Source organism: Boleophthalmus pectinirostris, unplaced genomic scaffold, assembly GCF_026225935.1.
Source record: "Boleophthalmus pectinirostris isolate CB_2022bp ecotype Guang Dong unplaced genomic scaffold, ASM2622593v1 HiC_scaffold_1, whole genome shotgun sequence".
In the NCBI taxonomy this organism is placed as follows: Eukaryota; Metazoa; Chordata; class Actinopteri; order Gobiiformes; family Gobiidae; genus Boleophthalmus; species Boleophthalmus pectinirostris.
Window position 1 is genome coordinate 26493400 of NW_026570970.1, and position 6000 is coordinate 26499399.

Here is a 6000-nt window from a genome sequence, read left to right on the forward strand (position 1 = left end):
TGTATACAGAATAAGTTCAGATCAAATTGAAAATTGACCAGACCCAATAATATTTTACTTCAGTTTTAAATTTTTTATTTATTTTCCTTTTCATTTTAAAGTTTGCCACAGAGAATGATACTATCCCTATCTCACACAAACTACTTCAGGCCCTATTTCACTATATCATACATATTTGGTTCTTATCTATTCTAGACTCTTCTAAATATATATTCTGGGGAGGTTTAATCTCAATCCCAATAGTGTCAATACATCCTTAAGAAAGATACTTCACCCACTTTACCTCTATGGTATGTTTGAATGAGTGATTGGTGGTGATTGGAGAGGATATTGGTGCATACTAGTAGCCCCAAGGCAGATGCGGCAACACTTAGCACCAGTAATTGAGGGAAGTGAAAGATGCCGCAATGTAAAGCAAAAAGTTTATATAAAGTGCATTAAAGTATCTCTTATATCAACATAGATGTGTACCATGTAGACAATATACTGCAATTGTTTAGGGTACTTGCCAATATCAATTTTCGAAAAAATCAGCTGCAGCCAATCAGCTTTGCAGATGTTTTTGGGGCTTGTGTGAAGGGTTACAAGTACTACAGTTGTGTTTTCATTCAGTACTGTGCCTCTTTCTTGTTGAAATTACTGGTGAAAAGTGAACTTAAACAAAGCCTCAATACGTAAATGGTTGTCTTGAAAATTTGAGATATAAGGTTGAAATGTCAAAATGTTCTAAATGCATTGAATCAAAACAAAGATGCACTGCCAATCTCGTTCAGAGGATTTGTCTTCGTGAAAATGTTATTACTTTGCCGCAGTACCACAGTGTAACATTAAACATTTCCATCTTTATGTAGACAGGTGGCGCCACTAGGCAGAGTTACAGGTCAGGTCTGTGGAGAGGTGACCCTGATCAGTGATCACAGAAAGAACGCATGTTTTGAAACAATCCATTTATCTATCATCACACTTTCATCAGCTCTTAACATGAGCTGTCCTTGTGATGTCCCCATTCTTAACCTTATCTACTGCCACAAAAATCAACTCATATCTTCTGTACTTGTGCCTTTCAACACATGCTTTTGCAATAATCTAAGTCCTTGACAAAACTGAAAAGGCACGGTCGCTAATAGCAACAGCTGCATTTGTCTCCTCAGGATTGACACTTGTTCAGGAGCTGCATGTGGGCGGCTCTGGGGACTTGATTTGAGTGGAGTATTGACAAATGGAGCAGTGGCTTGACCTTTGACCTCTGATCATTGGTGTCTCTGTTGGGAACCGTTACGACCGCTCAGTCACTCTCACAGATGATTAGCTGCAGAGTGGATTTCACTTCTGCAAACCTACTCTGGAAGACCACGTATTGACTCGCCTTTAAAGGAACACCCACGAAGTTATTTTTAATTTGTAATGTGACAATTGTATTATGAATAAAAAAACATAGTAAGAGTGAGCTGGTGCAACCAACATAAAGAATTGGCAAACAGGAAATAAATAAATAATTCCTCAGTCGTCCAGGTATGATCCAAAGCAAAAGCAAAAAAAAAAAAAATGCTAAAACGTCTTCACACTCAAATTTGACAGAATCGAAATGTTCATTTTCTATTATAAAAAGTCTAGATGAAATAACAGGAAACAGGGGCTCATAATAAAGTGTTAGTATAGATCAAAATAATATAAAACTTAACAGTCGACATAAGACTAAACTCCCACAAGTAGAATAAAAGGATTTCTTAAAGGTCCAGAAATAAGATAATAATAAGATATTGGTCTGTGTGTGTGTGTAAACAACTTCTTCCAGTCACCCCTCACACAAGTGCAGTTTCATTTTTTAATAATTTACTTAAATGTGCTCAAAACCCTTAAGGACAGTAACAAAATTGTTAACAAATTGGATGGTAATAAATAAATAAATAAATACTTCAAAATACAGGACCAGATATGGAGGGGTTATGGTGACCTCACTTGAAGATGGCAATGCAGTGAGCTTGTTGTTAAATGTTAGCCAGACTTTCATTTCCAAATATTCTGCTATTCCAGCAACTTGATCCAGTCCTGATTACCCCATGAGCACTGTCAAGTACTTTTCAAGCAAACTTAATCTAACCTTACCTCGTGCTGTTTAATGTGCTTAATGTAATTCAGTCTGAACAGTTTATGTGCCTCAACACTTTACAGGTAAGTCTCTAAACCTGTAATTTTCTACCAAGCCTCTTAACTCCCCCATGTTTTTTTCTGTTAACAGTAAGAAATATGAATACAATAAAAATGCCTGGTACAGAGTTTTCTACAATGGGACAACATACTGCTACTTGAGAATAGTAGTAGAATTTTCTGCTTAACCGTGATGCAGAGTTGGCGTGAAAAGCAAAATTCAAATACAGAGTGCCTTGGACCTTGGACCTTTTGCATTGTTTTGCCTAGAACATTCCTCTACCATATGCTTGTCTTATTGAAATTGCAGTTTTAATTGTTGTCTTTTTTCCCTTTGGCCGGTAATGCCTGAATGGTTTAAGTCAATTGCATCAGCCGTACAGTGTTCCTGCAAGTATCAGGTGAAAACCATTGCATGTGAATTAATCTAAAACAGGGGTCTCCATCCTTTTTCCTCCAGTGAGCCACTTTTACAAAACAAAAATGCCAGTGAACTACTAGTTTTAGCGTTCACAAGAAATTGAGACGATTATAAGAAAGAGGGCGAGCCTTGGGGTACAGTTTGATGCCTACAAAACATAAACCATTTATTAATGCACAAAGTTAGGCATCAATGTTGAATGGTAATAGGCATTTAATTAATCAAATTTTACTTATTCAGCACAATACGTATATTCAGAAATCCATGGCGAGCTACTTGAAAGGGGGTGAAGAGCTATCGGAAGCTCCCAAGCTACAGATTGGAGACCCCTGAGAAGAAGCTCAGAAAAAGAAGGCCAAGGGTTTGCAGCACTGTAAACAAAGCAGAGTTGGTACTCTGAGGACTGGAATTAAAATATAGTGCTACATAATTCCATTTATCTTGACTGCTGCTGTAGGTGAAGTCAAAACTGAAATGATAAAGATGCTAAATGTTTTTACATACTGTAGGTTTCAGTTTAAACCAGCTCCATTGTATTTAAATCTTGTATTTTCATGTTTTTGGACACATATTACATGATATTCAGCATTTGTTTTGTTTTTGTTTAGTAGCACTAGATCTTCTCACCTCGCACAGTTCAGTTCCTTTGGGAAGTGTCCCACAAGAGCTTGTCCCGTACGTCACCGCCTCACAGTGCCAACGCAGCCTCTTGATCCAGAATCCTCCAAACACTTGAGTCTCTGTCTCATGTCTCATATGAAGTGAAAGTCTGGCCCCACAGGAAAAGCTGCTGTTTAATAATGTGTGACTCATTTGTGAGCACACACCAATCCTGCAAGGACTAAGAGAGTATGACATAATCTAATGACGCATCAGGTCAAATGAAATGTAGCTCTGGTTGTTGTTTAGCAAAAGAAAATATCCATGGGTTTAAGAGTGATGACAATTTGTCACTGTTGTGATAGCAATTAATAATTCAAAACAGTGTGAATACAAAGAAGCAGAGACACTGGAAAAGAATAGAGAAAACTATCTCAAGTTTTTGAAAATGACAAACTGGCTAGAGGCAAAGAGACAACAAAGTAAAGAAGAAGAGAAAATAGAAAACAGAGAAAAAGTATGTTTGAGATGTAATATTTGCCTGAGAGTTGAGTTGATCAGGGAGTTAATAATAGACGGTTTTGTTTGTACAGTGCTGTCACTGTCCATGGTGCTAGATTGTCTTCTTTTCAATGAAGCGGTCAGGGGAAAGTTTGGTGAGTTTAAATTTATAAAAAATGTCTTTCATTTAAAAAAAAACATGTAAAGTAATTTCGAAAGAACAGTTTAACTCTTACTGAATATCCACTAACCACCTATAAAAACAAACTGCAATGAATATGAAACAAAAAAGATTCCATTTGACTACATTTATACTGGCCAAAACTACATATTAAACTAAATAAAATAAACTAAAATCATGTGTTACTTATTAATATATGTAAAAGTACTGACACCACTGTATGATAACTACCTACTAGCCTTAATAAAGCAAGAACATAACTCATAATGAACAAAGTTATAGTCTGGGTGTTAATTTAGTTGTTGTTTAGTTGCCTTAATGATTCTTCATAAACTGTATTACACAAAATTGACTCTTGAAAGCTTTAAGTCATGTTAGAATGTTATTACCCCCTCAAAAATATACCTGGGGATGTTTTGTTTCATTTACACATGCCTGAGTAATCCTGCATTATTAGTTTGCCTGCATCCCCAAAGCTCAAAATGCTCCTTGTGATGTCATGAAGTGGTAGTTTTCAAGTTAACAAGTTTTACCTTTTGCTTTGTATAGATTGGCAATTCCAGGGCTTTAAAAACTACTAGAATGACTCCTATAAACGATTACATTTTGGGTCATATGCTGTCAGCTTAAGTTCTTCTGTGTATGATAAATGCAAAGGAGACATGCACATTTCCATAGGCCATAATACCAGGGTGAAATGTGGTAACTGCTTATGCTTTGTATATCATTTGCATCACTTTCTTAGACATCAAACACTCAGCATGCACTTAAACCCTGTGGACTATACAGACATAGGCTGCACTTACCTCCATGTGTCATCCATGTTTGTTTTACAGTAGATATAGCAGTCTTTAGGAAATCATTACATCAGTGCTGCTTATATAAGGGTCAGGAGTGAGTCAGAGTTAGTGGGATGGTGTCTGGGGGGTGGTCCTGGTCTGGTTGGGGGGGTCATGTGATCAGAACAGACGCTGGGCACCAGGCCACGACAGACTGCTCCAAACCCGTGGGACAGAGATAGACTGCATGACTGGTGAGAGACAAGTTTAAACCAAAATATGGCTGTGTACACTCATTCATAAACCATGGTGGAACTGAAATCATGTTCACTGTTATTTTATGGCTTGTTTTGGTGATCTGAATGAATTGTATTACTTCTATGAGCTTTATGACATATGATAATGCTGATACTTTCTCTAAACCTTTATTATTAGTCTGTCTGTATCTCCAAAGCTCAAAATATACTCTGTTTCAAGTTTTCATGTTAACAGTTACTTTTTACCTGGCCATACCTGCTCGTCAAAGCCGGTTCCCATCAGATCTCAGAAGCTCAGCAGGGCCGGACCTGGTTAGGACTTGGATGGGACACCGCTGGGAAAATCAGGTGCCACAGTGGGGCGCCAGTCTCAAAAACTGTTGTTGTGTCCTTGACCCACATTTCCTAATATGAAAGTGATGTGTGTGAGTGATGGTGATGGTTGGATTGGCTAATGGTGCAGATTGGCAGCTGCGCTTCAGTCAGTCTGCCCCAGGGCAACTGTGGCTACAACAGTAGCTTACCACCACCGGGTATGAAGTGAATGAATAATGATCTGTAAAGCGTCTTTGTGACAGATGTTTGTGTGTGCGATATAAATAAAAACTTACTTACTCACCTTATGCTCAGTAGAGATCAGTATTTCCAAGGCTAAAATTATCCAAATGATTCTTGTGAAGATGTAAGGAGTTAAAAAAAAGTGGACCACTTCCATTATTACCCACATGACATCACAAGGTGGAACAGAGTGTTTTCTTTTTGAGAAAAGAAGTCAGTCTAAATTTGCAGGGTCTATGTGTTAAACATGTGTGAATGAAACAAAACACAACTATAGGTATGTTTTTGATGAGGAAACAACTTTATAATAATAGCTCTGAAAATAGTGTAACATGGACCATTTAACTGTTGTGCATTAAACTGATCTGTGTCACAAGAGACAAGTCCAAGGTGGCACCCCAGAATGCATATTTTTTCCAACTTCATTTTGTAACGTTTTACAGAAATAGCAATATCAGTACTTTTAAGTGAATAAGTGTTTTAGGCCGTACTGTGGAGCATTCCAGGCGAGGCAATATCTCCATGGAGACAAGCAAACTCCCACTCTGGAAATGA